Source organism: Heptranchias perlo, unplaced genomic scaffold, assembly GCF_035084215.1.
Source record: "Heptranchias perlo isolate sHepPer1 unplaced genomic scaffold, sHepPer1.hap1 HAP1_SCAFFOLD_60, whole genome shotgun sequence".
Classification (NCBI taxonomy): domain Eukaryota; kingdom Metazoa; phylum Chordata; class Chondrichthyes; order Hexanchiformes; family Hexanchidae; genus Heptranchias; species Heptranchias perlo.
In genome coordinates this window covers 5,493,166-5,505,106 of record NW_027139623.1, presented here as the reverse complement: position 1 = coordinate 5,505,106, position 11,941 = coordinate 5,493,166, and the positions used below count along the sequence as shown (strand labels likewise).

The 11,941-nt window shown below is 46.8% G+C and overlaps 1 non-coding gene and 1 pseudogene across 1 annotated transcript; both read left to right on the top strand.

The window, feature by feature from the left end:
• The first annotated feature begins 1,913 nt into the window (after positions 1–1,913).
• trnag-ucc (transfer RNA glycine (anticodon UCC)) lies at positions 1,914–1,985 on the top strand. Its single transcript has one exon. It is a non-coding gene; the product is annotated as a tRNA-Gly (tRNA).
• Positions 1,986–5,493: 3,508 nt separating this feature from the next.
• Positions 5,494–6,843, top strand: LOC137316697 (zinc finger protein 271-like; annotated as a pseudogene).
• The last annotated feature ends 5,098 nt before the right edge of the window (positions 6,844–11,941 follow it).

Here is an 11,941-nt window from a genome sequence, read left to right as displayed (position 1 = left end):
GGTAAATCAGTTTCTCCTGAATTCCCTATTGGATTTATTAGCGACTATTTTATATAAATTACCTTTAGTTTTGAACTCCCCACAAGTGGAAACATTTTCTCTATGTCTACCCTATGAAACCCTAACGTAAGACCTCCATCAGGTCACCCCTCAGCCTTCTCTTTTTCCAGAGAAAGCACCCCCAGTCTGATCAGCATTTCCTGATAAAGAATATCCTCTCATTTTTCGTATCATGAGATTCATTTTTGCACCTTCTCTAATCCCTCTCCGTCCTTTCTATCATATGGAGAACAGAACTGTGCACAATACTCCAAGTTTGGTCTAACCAAGTTTCCATACAAGTTTAACATAACTTCTTTAATTCTCAATTCTATCTCTCACGAAGTGAATCCGGGTGTTTGAGTTTCCTTTTTATGAACTTATTTACCTGCGTCGCTACTTCTTGTAATTTGTATATCTGTACCACCAGATCCCTTTGCTCCTCTATCCCGTTTAGACTCTTATTATCCAAGCAGTGTGTGACCTCCTTATTCTTCATTCTGTAAGTTTATTAATGTCCTCTTGCATTTTGATGCATTCTCCCTTTGTCTTTACTACATCCCCCAATTTGTTGTCGTCCACAAATTTTGGAATTCTACTTCCGATTCCCAAATCCAAATTGTTAATGTAAATTGTGAAGAACAGTGGTCCCAGCAACTGGAACATCACTTCCCACCTTTTGCCAGTCTCAGTAGCGACCCTTAACCTCTATTCATAGTTTTCTGTTTTGTAGCCAACTTGCTATCCATTCGACCACCTGTCCCCTGACTCCACGTGCTCTGAACTTAGCCATGAGTCTGCAATGCGGGACCTTATCGAAGGCCTTCGGAAAATCCAAATATATTGCATCTACTGCATTGAACTTGTCCACACGTTCTGTTCCTTCTTCAAAGATATCCATAAGGCTGGTCCTGTACTTTGGGTTATCAGATTAAATCTTGGCCGCTTTACTTACTCTTGGTGCTCACATTGCTGGTTTTCTTCGGCAGTAGCACGGCCTGGATATTAGGCAGCACCCCGCCCTGAGCGATGGTCACCCGTCCCAGCAGCTTGTTGAGCTCCTCGTCGTTGCGGATGGCCAGCTGCAGGTGTCTGGGGATGATGCGGGTCTTCTTGTTGTCCCGGGCCGCGTTGCCGGCCAGCTCGAGGATTTCAGCCGTCGGATACTCGAGCACAGCAGCCAGATAAACCGGGGCTCCGGCACCCACACGTTCAGCGTAGTTCCCCTTTCGCAGGAGCCTGTGAACACGGCCCACAGGGAACTGCAGTCCGGCCCTGGATGAGCTAGACTTGGCCTTGGCCGAGCTTTACCGCCGGTTTTTCCTCTTCCAGACATTTCCACAATCTCACAAACACTTTCACAACGAATGAAGAAATTCTCCCGCACTCGCCCTTCTTATACCTTCTGGAGGAGTACAGTGGGAGCAATTGTGATGGGTCTCTCTCAGAGTGTTTACACTGCCCGCTCACCCTCACTGATATTCTATCTTTCAACTGCTGTAATATTGTCCTTTAGTAATATTGCTGCTCCTCCTCCTTTCCCTATTTCTCTGTCCTTTCTAAAGATCTTATAGACTTGAATATTAAGCAGCCATTCGTGCCCAGCTGGTAGTCCGGTCTCCGTAATGATTTAATGTAATTATTTAACCTCACTGAATGGGTGATGCGGCCGATATCAGGTGAAGAATTACTGGCTGTTGTGTAATTTCCATTGATTGGGGGGTTGGCGACATCTACTGGGCGGAGACGGGAACTGCAACAGAGCGAGAAAGGATCCGTCAGAAACCAGGAAAAATGAAGAACAAAATCCAACAGTCTGCAGTTTCTGTTCAGGCTCTGATATTTGGGAACTCTTTTATTACCACTAATGTATAGCGATGGTGGTATAGTGGTGAGCATAGCTGCCTTCCAAGCAGTTGACCCGGGTTCGATTCCCGGCCATCGCAATTAATTATTCTTATTAGTTTATTTCCTTCAGAAACTCGAAGTTTGCAATCGAATTTGATGCAGTTCCGTTGGATATTGCTTCCAAAACATTAACGGGTGTAATTATAGTAAAATGTTTTCAACGTTCATTTCTTTTCCCCTTCGACGGAATAGAGGAAAAACATGCTGGAAATAGTGAGCTACAAAGGGTCTAATGAGAGTGAGGAAGGCAAATGATATGTTAGCCTTTATTGCAAGGGTGTTGGAATATAAGAGTAAGGAGTTCTTGCTGCAATTGTCGTATGATGAAATATTGTGTAAAATTGGCCTATATTCGGTGCAGTTTAGAAGAATGAGAGGTGAGCGCATTGAAATGTATAGCATTCTTAGACGGCTTGACAGGGTAGATGCTGACAGGCTGATTCCCCTGACCGGAGAGTCAAGAACTGGAGCTCATAGTCTCAAGATAAGGGATCGGCCATTTTGGACCGACATGAGGAAAGATTTCTGCACTCAAATATTTGTGAATCTTTGGAATTCTCTAACCCAGAGGGCTGTGGATGCTCAGTCGTTGAGTATATTCAAAGCTGAGATCGATAGATTTTTGGACTCTCGGGAATCAAAAGATATGGGGATAGGGAGGGAGAGTGGAGTTGAGGTCAAGATCAGCCCTGATCTGATTGAATGGCAGAGAGGGCTCGTGGGACCTTATGGCCTACTCCTGCTCCTATTTCTTACGTTCTTATGTAGCGAGCCTTATATCCAAATGTGCTGACGACACGAAGTTGTGAGGCACAGTAAGCATTATAGATGTGAGCAGAAAGTTGCAAAGGGACATTGATAGATTCAGTGAGTGGGTGAGTGAGTTCAACGTGGGGAAGTGTGAGGTCATCCACTTTGGACCATAAAAAGATAGATCAGAGTATTTTCTAATTGGCAAGAAAGTAGGAACTGTGGACGAGCAGAGGGATTTATGAGACCAAGTACAGAATTCACTAAAAGGTGCAAAAATAAGTTAATGTGGTAATAGAATTTTGATCTTTGTCTCAAAGGACATAAAATAAAAAGGAGTGGAAGTCATGTCACAGTTACACAGAGCTCTGGTTAGACTTCATTTAGAGTACTGTGTTCAGCTCTGGGCACCGCACCTCTTGCAGGATAATAACACATGAAATATGAGTAGGTGTAGGCCATTCGGCCCCTCGAGCCTACTCCACCATTCAACAGATCATGGCTGATCTTCAACCTCATCTCCACTTTACCACCCTGTCCCCATATCCCTTGATTGCCTTGTCCAAAAATCTATCAAACTCAATCTTGAATAGACTAAACGACTGAGCATTAACAACCCTCTGGGGTGGAGAGAACAGCATCAATGAAGATAAAAGGAATGAAATGAAATGTGTCATACAGTTACATCTCGCTGCTCTGTGACCATTTTGATCGTTACTTCCCTGCAGAGGATTTTGAAAATTTGATGGAAAAGCGTTGGGTGAAAGATAATTTTGCTTTCGAAAATCCTGAATCAATATTGAAGCTAAACTTGATGCCTGAGCAAGAAAACGAGCTGGTGCGACTCACCTGTGAGCACACTGAAAACACGCCACAAGTCATTCAGTTTGTCTTCTTTTTGGATCAATGCTTTCAAAGATTATCCACTATTAGTGTTCTGTTGTTGCTGCCGTTCACAACAACCGACATGTGCGAACTGGGATTTTCAACGTTGAGAAGGTTAAAAACAAGAGAAAGAAACCGACTCAACAGCGCATCTGATATGCGTGGAGCGCTTTCATCTCTTGATCCAGATTGGAACGAGATCATGAACAACAGGCAGACTAACCTGTCATATTAAGTAAGTAAAACTGATCCTGATCTTTTACTGTATTTATACTGTATTTAAAATGTTTTTCAAGTAACGTCGATGTCTAATTTTAGTTAATACTTGAAGTGAAGTGAAGTGAAGAGAAGAGCGAGCATGTCCTGACCTTTATTGAGATTTGATGAAAACTCCAGTCAGAAGATATTATTGTTTTGGGTCCCTGAGGGAAGTGCTTTTCTTCCATCGGGTCACGAGGAAAAAGGTTTGAGAAACACTGTTCTACATTGTACGATCAGTGTCTGTTCAGCAAACCGGCTCTGAACTCCTCAGTCCGCATTTCTCGACACGGTTCTGTGCGCGACACGGGCAAAAAAACACTCACCGAAGCCCGGCGACTAATGGCGGCCGAAGGCACCACAATCCCCCGCGCCCCAGATACCCCTCTATCTCCAAGGCGCTGATATTTCCGTTCAGACTGCGCATGCTCCCCAGGCCCGCCTGCATTCTGGGAGCGCCTTGCTCCTGGTGTTTGTCGCGAGTCGGACTCGGTGGAAACGGGAGAAGAAACCGGGAAGCGGCGGGTATGAAGGGGGAGGCGCTGGGTGAGGGTTTTAATGTTGCCAGGGGCTGTGATTCAGCGTCTGAGCCGCACTCAGAGTTGCTCAGACTCCGCTCGGCCCAGCTCAGTGTCCGGGACCAGCACCGCGCATGCTCCGGTCATTGGGCCTTCTTGCTCATGTGCGCTGCTCCCCTTCGAATTGAGATAGACCGTATTCTACCGAGCGGGGCATTTTGGGTAAGGTTATCCGCCATTGTATAACTCACGCCGATATTTCTGTGATGGGGTTTCGAAGGGCGAGGTTTAACCAATCAAAAGCAAAATACTGCGGATGCTGGAAATGTGAAATATAAAGAGAAAATGCTGGACATCCTCAGCAAGTCGGGCAGCATCCGTGGAGAATGAAACAGAGTTAACGTTTCAGATTAGTGTTAAGGTTTTGTCAGAACTTGAAGAAGTGTAAGAATTAACAGTTTTTAAGCAAGGAGAGAGGCAGGGAAAGAGGGGGCGGTGAGGGAAAGAACAATAGGGAAGGTCTGTGATCGTGTGGAGGGCAGGAGTGATGAAGCTAAAAAAGGGATGATGGTGCAAGGCAAGGAGGGTGGTAATGGGTTAAGTAAAGAAACAAACGACGGCTTCAGAGGAGCTTTAAAGGGCTCCAGTCAGTTGGATGTGTGAATGAGGCCGTGAGCCAAAGAAGCGCATTTGAAGCGGAGAGAGAGGGACACGCTGTGTAACCAGGCACAAACACTCAGCCACAGCCCAGACATCACCTGTTTCCCACTTGGCGTGAAAGGACTATAATAATTACAGTAATCCATGTTGTTTGATTTTGAATAGTTTACTTTCTGAATTGAATGATGTTTCTCCAATTATATTTCACAACTCAGATTCAAGGCCTCCAACCCAACCCAAATGTTGGCGATGGTGCGATAGGCTTGGGTTTCAGCAGAGGGAGGAGGGTGAGTGTGTGAGACGGGGATTTACAGTCTGGGGGAATGAGCAGGAAGAATGTTCCATAGGAACTGGAATTGCCTGTTCTGAATTTCTATTCTGTATTCACAGTGAGGATTTCTGTAAACTCCAGTGCACTGATTGCGGAAAGAGCTTTAACCAGTTCCACAACCTGTAAAAACATCGCACCATTCACAGCGGGGAGAAACCGTACACGTGTTCTGTGTGTGGACGAGGCTTCAACTGATCGTCCAACCTGGAGAGACACAAGGACACCCGTACGATGGAGAAACCGTGGAAATGTGGGGACTGTGGGAAGGGATTCAATTACCCGTCCCAGCTGGAAACTCATCGATGCAGACACACTGGGGAGAGGCCGTTCACCTGCTCCGTGTGTGGGAAGGGATTCACTCAGTCATCGCACCTGCTGACGCACCAGCGAGTTCACACTGGGGAGAGGCCATTCACCTGCTCCATGTGTGGGAAGAGATTCACTCTGTCATCCAGCCTCATTGAACATCAACTTGTTCACACTGATAAGAGACCTATCAAATATTTTCACTGTGACAAGAGTTTTAAAAGCAGAAATGAGCTGCTGACACACCAACGCACTCACACTGGGGAGTGGCCGTTTACCTGCACTGAGTGTGGGAAGGGATTCACTCAGTCATCCAACCTGCTGACACACCAGCGAGTTCACACTGGGGAGAGGCCGTTCACCTGCTCCGTGTGTGGGAAGGGATTCACTCAGTCATCCAGCCTTATTGAACATCAGCTTGTTCACACTGATAAGAGACTTTTCAAATGTTCTGTCTTTGAGAAGAGCTTTAAAAGAAAAAGTGATCTGCTGACACACCAACGGACTCACACTGGGGAGAGGCCGTTCACCTGCTCCATTTGTGGGAAGGGATTCACTCAGTCATCCAGTCTACTGATACACCAGCGAGTTCACACTGGGGAGAGGCCATTCACCTGCTCCGTGTGTGGGAAGAGATTCACTCGATCATCCCACCGGCTGAGACACCAACGAATTCACACTGGCCAGAGGCCGTTTGCCTGCTCCGTGTGTGGGAAGGGATTCAATCAGTCATCCAGCCATCTGACACATCAACTCGTTCACACTGATAAGAGACCTTTTAAATGTTCTGACTGTGAGAAGAGCTTTAAAAGAAAAAAGGATCTACTGACACACCAACGTACTCACACTGTGGAGAGGCCGTTCACCTGCACTGAGTGTGGGAAGAGATTCAGTCAGTCATCCAACCTGCAAACACACCAACATATTCACAATGGGGAGAGGCCGTTCACCTGCTCTATGTGTGGGAAGAGATTCACTCGGTCATCCTACCTCATTGAACATCAACATGTTCACACTGATAAGAGACCCTTTGAATGTTCTGACTGTGGGAAGAACTTTAAAAGAACAAGGGATCTACTGAGACACCAACGTATTCACACTGGGGAGAGGCCGTTCACCTGCTCCGTGTGTGGGAAGGGATTCACTCTGTCATCCAGCCTACTAATACACCAGCGAATTCACATCTGACTGCAGGGTTCTGCTGTTATTACTGCTGTTAATCACATGCAGGACTCAACCCTGTTCATTCTGGCAGTTGGGGATTGTTTCTGATGTTAATAATCCATTTAACAGGATTGCAGTATTAGAATTCTGTAAAAGTGTCAAATAAATCAGCTTTCTTTTAAACACAGTCTTTCTCGTTCTTGATATCTCGATGATAAGACAAGGTGATTGAGGACTTATGATGAAGTAAGTGGAATCCATCTTAGAACTGAGTTCCTCCACCTTTTTGAAAGATGGATCTACAAGATGTCCAAGGCTGACAGGACAGAAAATTCTATTATATCACAGGGTCCACTTCAATCAGCCTGAGCAGATTTCCACTACCCTTGTGTGGGAAAGAGATTCCTGATTTCACTCCTGGACGCCCTAACTCTAAATTTAAGTTTATGCCCTCTTGTTATGGATTCCCCCACCAGAGAAAATAGTTTGTTTTTCTACCCTATCGAATCCCTTTATAATTTTAAATATCTGGATCAGATCACCTCTCAACCTTCTAAACTCAAGGGAATGCAAACCAAGGGAATACAACCGGTCCTCATTAATTTGACCCTTCAAGCCTCAGTATCATTCTGGTGAATCCGCACTGTCCCCTTCCAAGGCCAATATATCCTTGGTGAGGATCAGTACTCCAGATGGGCTCTGACCAAGGCTTTGTAGAACTGAAGCATCACTTCCTCCCCTTTGTATTCCAGCCCTCGAGATAAAGGCCAACATTCCTTTAGTCTGTGATTATTTTTGTATCTGTGCACTAGCTTTTAGTGATTTGTGTACATGGACACCCAAATCCCTTTGCTCCTCCACCGTTCCCAATCTCTCAGTTTAAGAAAATACTCCAATGTTTCCTTCTTGCTTCCAAAGTGAATGATCTCACTCTTCCCCACATTGAACTCCATCTGCCACAGTTTGTCCATTCACTTAAACTGTCTCTTTGTAACTTCCTGCTCCCATCTACACCACTTCCTGTGCCTCCTAACTTAGTGTCACCTGGAAACTTGGATCTACAACTCTCTACTCCTTCATCCAAGTTATTGGTAAATATGCTGAAAAGCTGAGGCTCCAGTTCAGATCCCTGGGGTCACCACTTCTCACATCCCACCAATCAACGAACGTTCCCTTTATCCCGACTCTCTTCTCCGACCTCCCAACCAATTGCAACACAAGTCACAAGGTCACTATCAATTCTGTGCATTTTTATTGATTCTATTAATCTCTTGTGCTGAACGTTATCAAATGCCTTCTGGAAGTCCGTACAGACAACATCCATAGACGCTCCCCTGTCCACCTTGTTCGTTACCTCAAAAATCCAACTAGATTAGTCAGACATGACCTGCCCTTCACAAATACATGTTGACTCTCTTGAATCAGCTAAGACTTGTTCAAGTGCTCAATCGTTTTTTCTCTGATGATAGATTCCAGTAACTTCCCCGCAAATGACCTTAAACAGACAGATCTGTATTTTCCTGGTTTCTTCATCCAGCCTTTCTGAAATAACGGAGTGAGGTTTTCAATTTTCATCTCCAAAGGCACAATTCTTCAGTCTAGAGAGATTTGGAAAATTATGACTCATGTATCTGCAATTTCCCCACCCGTTTCCTTTAATATCCTGGGGTGGAAACCATCAGGTCCTGGAGATTTCATTCATTGTTTGCAGTTATTTATTCACCCGATTGTGTCCAACAAGACTGAGTGTCCCAGCACTGACTGTACATGGAAAAGTTCTAAATGTCCCAGCACTGACTGTGTTTGTAACAGGACTGAGTGTCCCAGCACTGACTGTGTGCATAACAGGACTGAGTGTCCCAGCAATGACTGTGTTTGTAACAGGACTGAGTGTCCCAGCACTGGCTGTGTGCATAACAGGACTGAGTGTCCCAGCACTGACTGTGAAGAACAGGACTGAGTGTCCCAGCACTGACTGTGTGTATAACAGGACTGAGTGTCCCAGCTTTGACGATATAACAGGAATCTGTATCCCAGCATTGACTGTGTGTATCAGAGAACTGAGTGTCCCAGCACTGTGTGTGTATGAGAGGACTGACTGTTCCAGCACTGAGTATGTGTCTTAAAGGACTGAGTGTCCCAGCACCGCCTGTGCACATAACAGGACTGAGTGTCACAGCACTGACTGTTCTTCCAGTCTACATGGGCTGTGGAGGAGATAAATGGGTGGGGTAGGATCCATGATAGGATGGAATAACATGGGGTTGTCCGTGGAGATCAAATCGGTTGGAAGAGATTACGGAGATAGGGAGGGGGCGAGGACAATGGTGGGACTTGAACACGAGGATGAGGACCTTAAAATCGAGGCTTTGCCGGACCGGGTTCCAATGTAGTAACACACGAACAGAAACTTACGGTTCACTGCCCGGCAGACAGGTGGAGAAGACATTGATGTCCGCGGGGGAAAAGTCAGGGTCACAGCAGCAGTTGAGGTCTCAGACTCCGCCAGTCAGGTCACAGGTACAAATGGGAACGGCTGGAACAAGACACACAGTGAGATCTTACAACAGAGCACGGACGGTCTCAAAGACCACCTCCCTCCCTTGTCTGAATCCACGATCACCGTCTTCACCATCTCCCAAAATCAATCTGCAGACTTATCCTCCCACTGCTTTCTACTCACCGAATTACAGCTTCCAGATACCCAGCACAACCCACTTAATAAATAATAATAATTATGTGGAGAGAATAGAGAAGCTGGGATTACTCTCTTTGGAGCAGAGAAGGTTCAGGGGAGATTTACCAGAATGGTGCCGGGGATGAATGACTTCAGTTACCGGGAGAGACTGGAGAAGCTGGGATTGTTCTCCTTCGAGCAGAGACGGTTTCGGGGAGATTTAATAGAGAGGTTCAAAATGAGGAGGGGTTTTGATGGAGTCGATGGGGAGAAACTGTTGCCACTGGCGGGAGGGTCGGTATCCAGAGGACACAGATTGAAGGGAATTGGGAAAAGAGCCAGTGGGAGATGAGGAGAATGTTTTTAGGCAGCGAGTTGTTCTGATCTCGAATTCACTGCCTGAAAGGGCGGTGGGAGCAGATTCAATAATAACTTTCAAAAGGGAATCGGGTCAATCCTTGAAGGGGGGAAATTTGCGGGACTTTGGGGAAAGAGCAGGGGGAGTGGGACTAATGGGATCGCTCTTTCACAGGGTGGGCACAGGCGCGATGGGCCGAGCGGCCTCTTTCACAGGGCGGGCACAGGCGCGATGGGCCGAGCGGCCTCTCTCTGTGCTGTTTGATTCTCGCTCACTTTTGGGCTCCGACCCACGGCCCGTTTGACTGGGAGGCGGGAGAGTGACTCCCCCCCGAGCCCAGCTCGACACCGGGCGCTGCCAGAGTGGAGATTCACGGGGCCCGCAGGAGGCCCCGAGTAACTTCCCCCGTCACTCCACCCTCCCCTCTCAGGCCACTCCCGGGTGCGGGCCCTCCCTCTGTCGGCCTCGCCCCCGCCCACAGCAGCGCCCGCCCGCCCGCCGGCCCGAGGACGCCATCATCATGCTCCCGGCGTCGGCCTGTTGCGAAGGGAACTCGGCACAGGGACAGCGCGGCGCATGTGCGGCGTCCATCGGGCCGGAGCGGCACGTACGCGTCGTGACGTTAGCGCGCAAAGATGGTTGACGCTGCCCCGTGTCACGTGATGGGAAGTGTCAGCCCAGGAGGATGGCGGGGATGTGAGAGCTGTCAATCAAAGGGCCCGGATTCAGGACTCACTGCGCACTGGGTTTGGAGAATTTGTTTCGAAATGCAAAATCTGCAAGAATGAAATCAAATTAGAAATGTACAGAAAGAGAGAAAAATTGCAATTGCAATATTCGGAATTAAAAACAGAAATGTCCGAACTCACATAAGGCTGATGTATTGGGTCCTCCTGCCACTGTTAGTCTTCTCTGCCTGGGCACAGGGTGAGCAGAATGCTTGAATGCATTTTAATGCTGAGGGTGCTGGATCTATAGAATGGACCAGCGAGGGAGGCAGTGGGGCCTGATTGTAGCAGCAAATTCCAGAGAGTTGGCTAAGTATCTGACAGAGGTACCTTGGGATATGACAGCCGAGACATTGGGATTTATTTTGTACATGTGCACTAACTCTTAGTGATTGCTGTACCTGGACACCTAAGTCCCTTTGCTCCTCTACAGTCGCTAGTTTCTCACCATTAAGAAAATACTCCTATTTCTCACCTGGTGCCTGCAATAGATGCTCTTTTTACAGATCCCCACATCTTTACTCTCCACCAATGTTTCCTATGTTCACGGACCAATAACAACAGGTGCGGTGAGACTAGAAAATGTTTGCACTATTTGAAAATATACTTTATTTCATAAAATTCATGGGTATACAAAGTTCGATGTAAATATCACAATTACAATTCAAAACATTAGAATAGATATCGTACACATCCCGATTCCATTATTACAATTGAAAACACAGAATATATTTTCCAATATATGCTGTACAATACAAGATGGGATGGCCTTACTCGGTGGCATTTCCAACATACAGACTTATCACAGGCCGCAACTCGCTTCCTTGCGTCCCACAGCGCGTATTCCTGGACCTTGGAGTTTGCCAGGTGGCAACACTCGGTCATGAACAGCTCCTTCAACTGGAAGGCCAGCAGGTTTCGGGCGGACCAAAGGGCCTCCTTCACCGAGTTGATTGTTTTCCAGCAGCAGTTAATATCTGTCTCAGTGTGAGCTCCGAGCAACTGCCCGGATAGCACAGCGTCCTCTGTTACCAAGCTGTTGGGGGTGAAACCCTCTTCGACTCCACGGTATAGAGGTCCTGCCTCTGTGGAGGGGTTATCACCTTTTACTCGAAATCATCGATCCATTTACCCACATTTATGTTAGTGTTTTGCAAACACTGTCCGATGTCTTTCACACACCTGTCGAACCTTGGGGTCAGAGACGTAGGGGGTAATTTCACCTTCACTGCTTGGGCGGTAAACTGACGGAGCAGAAATTAAAATCGGGGCGGTTCTTTTTTTTTATTCGTTCACGGGATGTGGGCGTCGCTGGCGAGGCTAGCATTTATTGCCCATCCCTAATTGCCCTCTAGAAGG